We start from the raw sequence: 12,474 nt of genomic DNA, 5'->3' as shown, positions 1-12,474 counted from the left end.
CCTTCAAGGAAATGTTGCCACTGTCAAACAGAGAATTTGAGTGTGACTTTAAATCACGTTATGAAACAATACTTTTGTTAGAATATTTCTTAATGAGTTATGTAGATAAGGACGGAAAAGCTATTAATTTTATTTCTTCTTCAAATTGGTCTTGGGTTTATCTGCCATTTTGGTCTCTAAGAATTCTTTTACTAATATGCGTCTTGCATATGTCACAAAATCTTCATTTAACTTTTTTACTTGTCACTTCTACACCATGAATAGAATGAAAGCCAAAGAATTCTTGTAGATTAGAAAAAAAATAAAAGGTTATCTGTCGACTACTTGAGAGGAGCAATATTATTATTAGCATGATAGGTGATGTGGCATTTGAATGTTCACTCTTCTGCAGGCCATTTTGTACTCATACCTTGTAAGATTAACTTAATAGGTGAGAAATAGGGTATTTCTTCCAGAAACGGGCATTAATTTCATAGAGAAAGCAAAAGAATGAATATAAGCTTTAAATTTCTGGTAGTAACTGCAGAATAAGACTTTACTTTCAGGGGCGACTAAAAACAGAGATAATGTCCATTTAAACAAATGAAAATCGTGGATACATACATAGGGACTAGCTAGGAAATTATGAGAATATTTTCATATTTGGTTTACAGAAAGCTTTCTCGTGAAGGTCTTATCAAGTATATAGGAACACATATTTTACCTTTAAAGAATATTTTTTGAATTTAAGTATGTGAAATAACTATATCTTCCAAACTGTTGTCTACATAAATGAAGTTTAAAAAATGAAATACTATTCATATGATTCAATCTAAAGAGAACTTCAATCTTAAGTGTCAAGACAGAAGTTTTTTTTCGTATTTTTTCAGTTTCAACAAGTATTCATTGCATTTGCTTGTGTGGCTTATTTTTGTTCAGAACCTTTTAAATTTGGGTTTATGTGTGAGCAAATTAGTTGAAAACAGTCAATCGAATTGTTTTCTAGACTTTCTAGACTCTAAGGAACTGTTAGGGAAATTATTCATAATTTTTTCTTTTCAAATACCTTGATGACCCAAACCATGATTAAAACTGGGAAAACCAATTTTTTAGTGCTCTCATGAGAATTCTCTAACATGTCCACTGATGGGTAGATGTTATCAATGTTACTTCAATATTTAAACGTTAAAAATTCTATAAGTCACTTTTTCTTTGGGGATGCAGTGGATGTGTATGCGTGCTGTTTTGAATTACTCAGGTAATTGTCACAGTCTCATTGTGTATCACAAAAATATGTTGCATGCAAAATGTGTTTTAATTCCTCATCAGTAAAGTTTTTAGAAAATGTATCTTTAAAAAATTAAATGTAGTCATTCTCTTGTATGAGGTATTTCTAGCAATACAACTCAAAATAAAAGTCCCATAAAAATGAAGGCATTGGTGCTCTCAGTGACTCTGCAGGAAAGTCAAAGATATGAAAGGGAAAATAAGACAGCTTCTGATGGATTTAAAAATTTCATATAACACGTATATAAAATAAAAGGTGAAAAACTTAGGGCTAGCTAGATAGCATCTTATCACTCAGGCCCATTTCCACTGATAACCACTGCTTCCTTCAAAGATTAATTAAATTATAAATGCACACCTGCAGAATATTTGTGTGTTTAAAAAAAATTCATCCAAAGTGGAATATACCTTCTGATTTGGCCAATTCCTTAATGAATATATTTGCATTTAATAATAGCAGCCCACCTTTAGAGCTTTCCTGCTCATTTTCTCTGCCTTTATCCTAAGCAGCCAGATTTCCAAGGTTAAGACCAAGGGCTTTGTGAAAATGTCATGGGTTTGTCCTTGTAAAACAAATCTAAAAAATCTTTCCTTGTATTTTACTTCAATGTCGTTCCAAGCATAGGAAACTTTATCATCCCAAACATAAAACTAAAAATACTGTTTTGTAATGTTATAAAAAACTTTATTATATATATTCTCCCTTTGAACGGACACATTTTAGCACAGTTCATAAAAGATGACATTAAAACTGTTTAACTTTCATTACAGCCCCAAATGATGAGTTTATATCTTAAACCTTATCTTTTCAGAAAGGGTTATGTGAGAGTGACTGCCAAGATTTTGGATGAAGAAATATGCTTATTTCTTGGAACAAATTTGTATGTCATTGTTTCTTAAGGAGTTATATAGACTTATGCATAATTCATTGAATAAGAAAGAGGAGTTTTGAATTATATTATTGACTCCATTTCTGGATTACTGGGGCTGTACCTATTTAATTGTGATAAAATAGTTACTTTATTTTGTTACCAAATTTGACGAATATGATTTGTCATGGTTTCTGAAAGTTCCTGATTCTTGAACATTCTCTTCTGTTCATGAAGCTCTATAAGCCAGCAATGGTCAGCAACTTCCAGTTATATCCAATCCTGCCAAGGTATCATGAAATCAGATAGGTCCAATAACTCATTTGGAGGAGTGATCTCTCTGTCCAGGACTGATTGGATGATATATTGAACAATGCTAGAGTGTTCTTTGGATCTTTCATAAAAGAGAATATGAATACTTGTTCTGATTATTGCTGCAAAAAATTATTCCAGAATTTAGTGGCTTAAAACAATAACAATCAATTTGTTATCATCTTTTGTGGTTCTTGCTTGGGGTCTTCCCCATAGGTTGCAGGCAGGTGGTGGCTGGGGCTACAGGCATCTCGGAGGCTTCCTCACTTAGAGGTCTGGCAGTTGATGTTGGCTGTCAGCTGGGACCTCTGCTGGGATTGTCCAGCAGAACACCTACTCGTGGCCTCTTCATGTGGTCTGGGCTTCCTCACAGCATGGAGGCTGGGTTCCAAGAGCAACCAATCGAAATCTTGGAAGTTACATAGCATCATTCCATTCATGGTCACCAGCATGCTCAAATTCAAAGGCACAGAATAGACTCCATCTGTCAATGGGAAGGGTGTCAACATGTCATTGTAAGAAACGTATGTGGAATGGAAAATTCTGTCATGTCCATCTTGGAAAACATAATCTGCAATAATCATACTTTAGCACTGAGATTATGTTTATTCCTTAAATTATCCTGCAAATGTCTTTGGATGTCTACAACCTAATTAACATATTTTACTCAACCTGCAGCAAGTGTCCCCATATTCTACTTCAGAGTTTGCCAGACAGTGACAGATTCCTACTTTGGCCCCCAAAACTGTTCCTAAACTGTTTCTTGTAACCTGGGATACAAGTCATGCAAAGGAGAGAATATAAAAAATAATTATTTCATCTTTCAGAGTCTAGATCAGGGGTCAGTGAACTTTTTCTTAAAGAGCCAGGTAGTAAGTATTTTAGGCTTTGCTAGCCAACAGGTAAAATCAGGGATACCATGCAGGTACTAACAAAATCATTTTAAAATGTAAATAATATTCTTAACTCATGAGCTGTACAAAAGCAGCTTGTTTGTTTGGAGTTGGCCTCCAGGCTATAGTTTGTCAACCTCTGGCCTAGATCATTAGACAATAGTACAAATCAAAATTTTAAGCCTGTGAATCACTTTTCATTTGATTTTAAAGATGTGTAAGTGTTGAAAACCTGATGCTATGTCTATACTGGTCACTACAAATATTCTGCTTAATGCTCTCAATTTTAATTGCTAAGAATCACCATGGCATGGTTGATAGATCTTTCATAAAACCTGTCAACCAGTTTAAGTTATAAAACTAGTGTGGAAGTGATTCCTAGGTACCTGGACTAGGAAAAAAGAAAGAAGAAAAAAAAAGTGGTGATCAGAAAATTCAATTCCTTTTCTTTTTTGGATAGACGTTAGTTAGGTACATACATTTTTAATTTACCTCAAAAATATGATCTTAGAGATTTCATTATGATCTTTATCCTGTGTTTTCTTTACTCAGTTATATTTAGAAGCTGCACTCACATTGCTGTGTGTACCTCTAGTCTGTTGTTTCTGACTCCTTTATAATACTTCATTGAAAGGATCCGCATTTTACTTATCCACTCTTTCAGATTAAGTCTGCTCTCTCTCTCACTATAAACAATACTCGGATAAGTATTTGTGTACAAGACTTTATTAGAAATTGTGATAGAAAATTCTGTTAACAGTAGAATTGAAATTAGGAATCTAGTTACTTGTGTGACTAAACAAGTGCTTTACAGATCCCTTTGAACTATTATAATTTCTGTCATATGACACAATTGAAACATACAGTGGATATATTGAAAGAAATAGGGCCAGCACCGATGGTGTAGTGGTTAAAATTTGGCATGCTCTGCTTCAGGGGCCCAGGTTTGGCTCCCAGGCGTGGAACCACACCACTCGTCTGTCAGTTGCCATGCTGTGGTGGCAGCTTATATAAAAAGAGGAAGATAGGCAACAGATGTTAGCTCAGGGTGAATCCTTCCCAGCAAAACATATAAATAAATAAAAATTAAAAAATGAAAATGAAAAGGAAAAGAAACAATGCAAGAAGAGTTTTTTTTTTAAAAAAACTTTCTTTTTTTTTAAAGATTGGCACCTGCGCTAACATCTGTAGCCAATCTTTTTTTTTCTTCTTCTTCTTCTCCCCAGAGCACCCGGGGTACATAGTTGTATATTCCAGTTGTGAGTGCCTCTGGTTGTGCTATGGGGGACACTGCCTCAACACGACCTGATGAATGGTACCTTGTCTATGCCTAGGATCCAAACCGGTGAAACCCTGGGCTGCTGAAGTGGAGCATGTGAACTTAACTGCTTGGCCACAGGGCCGGCCCTGCAAAAAGAGTTTCATTAAGAGTGTAATGCTGTGGTTGGCCCCATGGCTGAGTGGTTAAGTTCATGCGCTCCGCTTTGGCAGCCCAGGGTTTCATTTGTTTGGATCCTGGGCACAGACCTAGCACTGCTCAGCAAGCTGTGCTGAGGTGGTGTCCCATATAGCTCAACCAGAAGGATCTACAACAAGAATATACAACTATGTACTGGGGGGCTTTGGGAGAAGAAAGAAAAAATAAATAAAAAGTAAAAAGGCAGTAGAAGGATTTTCTTTAAAAAAAAAAAGAGTGTAATGCCAATGATTATTCTATTGGAACTAAATTTATGCACTTCCTTAGATTTAATTGAGGTGACAGTGATTGTCTTGAAAATGAGTTATTATGGCATTTGAGTTCTTTTAATATTTTAATAGTTGCTATAGAGATTACAATATATGCCCATAACTTTTCACAGGCTAGTTAGCATTAATAATGTTGCATTCCACATAAAACATAAAAGCCTTACTACCATATAGGTCTATTTACTCCCCTCTCCATTTCTGGTATTCTCCATTGCTTCCTAGAGGTCCAAGTTTACCTCTGGTATTATTTCCCATTAGGCTGAAAAACTTCCTGCAACATTTCTTATATTACAGGTTTGCTTATGACAAATTCTCTCATTTAAAAAATCTACAATATCTCCTGGGTTTTTTTGCCTTTACTTTTGAGGGATAGCGTTGCTCAATAGGAAATTCTTAGTTCGTATATTTCTTTTCTCTTCAGCACTTTGAATATGTCCTTCCATTGTCTTCTGGTACCCATAATTTTAGATGCAAAGTCAGTTGTTAATGAATCATTGTTTTCCTGTGTTGAATACATTGTTTCTTTCTTGTTGCTGTCAGGAATTTTTCTATTTTTGGTTTCAAATAGTTTGACTATCGTGTGCTTAGATATGATATTTGAATTTGTACTGCTTGGGTGTCATTGGGATTCTTATAGCATACATTTATTATTTAACAATTTAATAATTTTTTGGCTATTATTTGTTCAAATATTTTGCTCCATATGCTCCTCTCCTTCTGAGAAACCAATTAAATGTAAATTGGACATTTTAAACCTATCCTGTAGTTCCCTGAGGCTCTGTTCCTTTTGCTTCTATTTTTTTCTTTGTTCTTCAGGTTAGATAATTTCTATTGTTCTATCTTCAAGTTCACTGACTCTTTCCTTTGTCACCTCCATTCTATGATTTTTAAAGTAAATTTAGATATGTACTTTTCTGGAATTTTCATTTTGTTCTTTTTCATTCTGCTTCCCTGCTAAGATTTCTACCTTTTCATTTATTATGAGCATATTTATCTTCATATCATTGATCACAGTTGTAATTGTTTAAAATTCTTGTTTGCTCAAAAACCTCAGTCATCTCAAGAGTAAATTCTGCTAATTGTCTTTTCTTTTGATAATGAGTGATATTTTGCTGTTTCCTCATGCATCAAGTAATTTTGTATTTCATGCTTGTCATTGTAAATGATGTATTGTGTGTCATCTATTGAAGAGTATTGCTTTTTGTCTGTTTTAGCTGGCAGTTAACTTAACAAGACTCAAACTTTAAACTCTGCTTCTTGGGTAGCAACTCAAATGTTAGTTCAGTTCTTCAATCTCTAATTGTGCTGCGTAGAGTCTGTCACACACACACACAGAGGTCAGCCAGAAATTTGCAGTTTACACACAGAATTTGGGGCTCCCCTTCTCTTTGTCTTTCCTTTCTGAGATTCTCTCTCACTTTCAAGTGGCTACAATTGCCCAGAAAAACTGTGGTGTTTCTAACAGAGTTTTAGCCATCCAATAGAACATTATTGCAGTCTTCCCTCAGGCTAAAGCCATCCAATACAGGAAAATCACCCTTGCCATTTCCTTCTTCTGAATATTGACTGTCCTCTAGAAATTCCTTGCATTTGTTCTTACTCTCCAGTATGTTCAAGTATGTTTTTATTTGTTTTTTCTTTCCTTTCTTCCTTCCTTCTTTCCTCCCCACTCCCTTGTTTCCTCCCTCTCTCCCTCTCTCCTGCTTGTCTTTCTCTCTCTCTCTCTCTTTTTATTCTCTTCCTTTCTTTCTTCTTTCCCCAGAGTTCATAGTTTTTATTGGCAGAAAGATCGGGTATAGCAGGAGATTCAAGTACGTGTGAATTTGAGGATGATAATAAATCCTCCTTTGAAATCCAACAAAACACAAATCTTTTGAACAATGTAAACATTCCATGGTTATAAGATAAACCATGATCTATTTTATGTAAAGTAGTGTTATTGCAGTTGGATAAAAAATAATTCCCAATAGTGTTTTCAAAAATGTTTACTCATTTTCCTTTTTATAAAATGGATATCAGGGAACAAGCAAATATCCTTTTATCTAAACTATTTTAACACTCTTATTTGTTTTAAATATGCTTATTTTTAAAACCTCATTATAAAAATGTTTCTGAGAAGGGAATTTTAAAAATATATCTGCAAAATCTGCTATAGTCAGGTCTGTTATAAGGTTCATGCTGTCATCAAGTTTTAATAAACTTTGATATAATTTTTGCCCCTGAAACTGGAAAAAAAATATACTGAGAACCTGATTTTATGGTAGAAGAGTAATGTAGTTACTGATCTTTGTAAATAAGCATAATTCAAGGCTGAAGTCAGTCAGAATTCAGCCTGGGCAAAGACTGATGAATGAGAGAGATGTTATCATCCTGAATGAGATCTGAACATGATTGTTTTTCGAATTTATCAGAGGAGTGGTAATTAAATTAAGGCTATATCAGCACTTATTAGGTTTTCTCTGCTCTTAGTCAGTTGGAAATGGGCATGGTATCTAAGAACAAAATTGTTATTTGTAATTAAGTGACAAAAACAAAAGAAATGGTCCTGGAAGAGAAGAAATGAGTTGGAGAAATATATGACTATATCTGTCAACATACTAAAAGCTTATTGTGACAAAGGGGAATAATAGCTCATATAACATAGATATGTTTGTGTACATATATTTCTGTCTGTATATACATGTGTTTTTCATAAACATAAGTATACATTTAATCCCTACATAGCACTTTGAGCCTTATCTAAATTAGATTTTATATGTGACAGTAAGTATAGTAGAATATCCTAAGTCCTTGTGTAATCAGTCATTCATTGGTAAATGATCAAATGTGTGATTTTGTTCTGTTAAAAAGTTATTTTAGGAGCAAACAACATAAGCAAATATGCAATATATTACCAAAGAGGGTCTCAGTGGTTCATCCATACTGTAAACTGAAGGCCTCAATAATCATTGGATAAATATGCATTACCTTTATATTTTAACGAGAAAAATAAACTGACAAGCACTATTGTCTTTGACTTGGTGTCATAGCAAGATTTAATCCCTGCCTACCTTCACTTTTAGGTGCTATCATGTCCATCTCTGGTCCGTCAAGTTCCAAGCTTTCACTCCTGAGCATCCTCTGATTCCAACCATTTGTACAAGCCTTTGCATTTTGGTTTTCCAGTTTGATTCTCTCGTTGTTTTTTATCAGACTACAGAGTCTGTTTATGATTTACTTTTCAGACCTTTTTGTACTTGGGTTTTCCTGATGCTCATTAGTGTATTTCATCTTAGATCTTACTCTGCTCCTGAATTTCAGTATCTATGTGTACCCTGCTCAGCTTCTCTTACTGGTCTTAATTTTGACTTTTAGCTTCTTCATATTTTTAGGAACTTAATTTGTCTACTGGTACAGTTTCTGCTACACAATTGAAACTAGTTCTGCACTTCTGGCTCATTCTCAGCTTCTCGAGCAACTTTGAGAACTTTCCTTTCTCTCTAGGCTATGCCATCTCTCATTTTGATCCCATTGCTGACTTTCTGTAATTGTATTTCCTATCTCTTATATTCTGTCCTTTTCTTTCTCTATACACTATAATTTCACTACCCCGTACCTCTATGTTGGTGTCAGTATTTATAATATATCGTTAACATGATGTACCAGGGAATTAAAAGAAATAAAAATACAACAGTAATAATAAATTACTCCCCAAATCATATAATCCATGAATGCTGCCATTGTCCCCCCATAAATTTCCATCTCTATATTATTGAGGTCCTGTAGCTCATTTTGTCTAACTATGTGGTTCAATTTTGAAATAGAATTTAGAGAAAAATGGATTGTTAAACTGTAGAAATTACCTTGCTTTTCATACACCTCATTAATAAATACGTGAATGTTAGTCATTGACCATTGGAGCTATTCTGGGGCCCATGTTATAGTTCACTGTGGGGTGATTGCTATTGAGTGAAGGAGGTACGTCATGGGCTGCAGTCACCCAACAGATGGTGGAGATGAAAGAAATCAATGCCAGGCAGACACAGAAGGCCTTTGTCGCTTTGGAAGGAAAAGCTCGCCATGCCTATCATCTGGAGTCTAATCTTCAGATTTATCAAAACTCTTACTCCTGCCCATTTAAAAAACTGGGTTATTTGTTTTTTTGTTATTGAGTTGTATGAGTTCCTTGTATATTTTGGATATTAACCCCTTATTGGACATGTGGTTTGCAAATATTTTCTTCCATTCCATAAGTTGCCTTTTCATTTCATTGGTGGTTTCATTTGCTGTGCAGAGCTTTTTAGTTTGATATAGTCCCACTTGTTTGTTTTTGCTTTTATTGCCTTTGCTTTTGGTGTCAAATCCAAAGTCATTGCCAAGACTAATGTCGAGGAGATTACCTCCTATGTTTTCTTCTAGGAGTTTTGTTGTTTCAGGCCTTATGTTCAAATATTTAATCAATTTTGAGTTGATTTTTGTGTATGGTATAAAATGGGGGTCCAGTTTTATTCTTTTGTATATGGCTATCCAGTTTTCCCAACACCATTTATTGAAGAAATTGTCCTTTCTCCATCTGATATCTTTCGCTCCTTTGTTGTAAGTTAATTGGCCATATATGCATGCGCATTTATTTCTGGGCTCTCTATTCTGGTCCATTGATCTATGTGTCTGTTTTTATACCAATACCATACTGTTTTGATTACTATAGCTTTGTAATATAGCTTGGAATCAGGAAGTATGATGTTTCCAGCTTTGTTCTTCTTTCTCAAGATTGCTTTGGCTATTCGGTGTTTTTGTAGTTCTATATGAACTTTAGGATTGTTTTTTCTATTTCTGTGAAAAATATCCTTGGAATTTTGATAGGGATAGGTCATTGAATCTGCAGATAGCTTTGGGCAGTATGGACATTTTAACAATATTAATTCTTCCAATCCATGAGCATGCAAAATATATTTCCTTTTATTTGTGTCTTCCTTGATTTCTTTCATCAATGTCTTATGTTTTTTAGTGTATAGATCTTTCACTTTCTTGCTTAAATTTATTCCTAAGTGTTTTACCCTTTTTGATGTTATTGTAAATGGGATTGTTTTCTTTATTTCTCTTTCTGATAGTTTGTTGTTGGTGTATAGATATGCAACTGATTTCTGTGTATTGATTTTATATCCTGAAACTTTACTGAATAGACATTTTTTCCAAAGAAAATAGCCAACAGGTATGAGAAAAGATGCTCAACATCACTAATCATCAGGGAAATGCAAATCAAAACCACAATGAAATATCACCTCATACCTGTTGGAATGGCTGTTATAAAAAAGACAAGAAATAAGTGTTGGCAAGGATGTGGAGAAAAGGGAGCCTTTGTGCACTGTTGGTGGGAATGTAAATTGGTGCAACCACTATGGAAAACTATGGAGTTTCCTTAAGAAATTAAAAATAGAACTACCATATGATCCAGCAATCCCATTTCTGGGTATATACCCAAAGGAAACAAAATCATTACCTCAAAGAGATATCTGTACTCCCATGTTCATTGCAGCATTATTCACAATAGCCAAGGTATGGAAGTGATCTAAATGTCTGTGAATGGATGAACAGATAAAGAAAACATGGCATAGATATTTGTATATATATAAAATGGAATATTATTCAGCCATTAAAAAAGAAATCCTTCCATAGGTGGCAACAAGGATGAACCTACAGGGCACTATACTAAGTGAAATAAATCAGGAAGAGAAAGACAAATACCACATGGTATCACTTATATGTGGAACCTAAAAAATAAAAAGTCAAACTCATAGAAACAAAGAGTAGAAAAGTGATTGCCAAGGTCTGTGAGGTAGAGGAAAAAGTAAAAGGTTGGTAAAAGGGTTCACTTTCGGTCATAAAATGAATAATGTTTGTGGACTTAATGTATAAAATGATGACTATAGTTGATGATATTGTATGGTAAAATAGAAATTTTCCAAGAGAATGGAACTTAAGTATTCTCACCAAAAAAAAAGTGAATATGTGAGGTGACGAATGTGCTAGTTACCTGACGGAAAGGGGAATCGTTTCACAACGTGTATGTATATAAAATCATCTTGTTATACGCTTTAAAGATCTTACAATTTTATTTGTCAAATATACCTCAATTAAAAAAAAACCCCTTACTCTTCCTACTATTCACTATTTGTGACATCTGATATATTTGTGTTGGTGTCTGTGTAGGAAAAAAAGAATTTGTTCTTTGTAGCATCTTCTGAGAGAGGGAAAATCAAGAAGTTATTCAACGATTCAAGTACCATTTAAACAAAAGTGTTATTATTTAAGTAGTTAACAGCGGATGAAAAGTCCCTTGGCAAACTGTTTCAGTTTTAATAGGGCCTTGTTTATTGTCTTTCTAATGTCTTTATAGGTGTCATCTCTTTCAGGACTAATCAACAGAACAGCCTCCATAAAAATGGGCATTGGTTTAACTGGGTGCCTTGTCCTCAGAGGTACGAAAGTCCCTTATCATGGGAAACAGCTTGTGTGGCATCAAAGCCACCCCATCTCTTACTTGTGTTTTTGAGGAGATCAAAAAGGCTGAGGTAACGCTTAGGGAGGGCTTCTGCTTTCCAAGCTCGACTCTTCCTGTCACGACTAGAAAGGTGGTGCGTGAAAGTTTTCAGATTTGCTTGAGCAGCAGTGAAAGTTTTATGCCTGTATACGTGTGCCACTTGCACACACACCCCACACAACAAAGCTGTCGGCATGGAACATGAAGTTAGGATCCCACTTTCCACTGCATGAAGATCTAAATTTATACTCCTTGTTACCTTAATTCTCTTCTTTTCAGAGTAAAATCTGAATGAGAGAAGTGAAAATACCACACCACAAAACCTTGAAATCAGGAGAGAATTTTAACCTTCCCCCTTCATTTTCTTAAAAAAAATACATAGAAATATACATAAATAAATAAAACATGCATATGTAAACATAGACATATGTATATTCATAAAATGTAGCTGAGGGATCTCTTGACAAGGATGCCATTCACTTCTTTCTGGAAGGCCTGTGACGGTGTTTATGATGACTGGTTATTGAAAGGATGAAAGTTTTTGATTTGGCCAAAATAATTCTTTTGCGGACACCTCAGGTTCTTAAGACTTTCTGGGACTGCAAATAAAAACAGAGAAACTTGCTCTTGTGTTGCTGTTTTGTGATACAGTTTTGAAGCCCTCAGAGCATCTTATAAATAGAAGTCTCCTCTGAAATGGCTGCTGTTAAATTAGTTTCCATTCATCGTGTAGTGCACATTTTATTTTAAAAATATTTTTATTATTTATTAGCATAATATGTGGAATTTTAAACTGATTTTCCAATTGGTAGGAGATTTTATTTTTTTAAACGTGTGTGTTTATATTAAAGTTATAGGGACTTTGCAT

Source organism: Equus quagga, chromosome 15 (assembly GCF_021613505.1).
Source record: "Equus quagga isolate Etosha38 chromosome 15, UCLA_HA_Equagga_1.0, whole genome shotgun sequence".
NCBI classification, from domain to species: Eukaryota; Metazoa; Chordata; class Mammalia; order Perissodactyla; family Equidae; genus Equus; species Equus quagga.
This window is presented reverse-complemented; position numbering follows the sequence as displayed.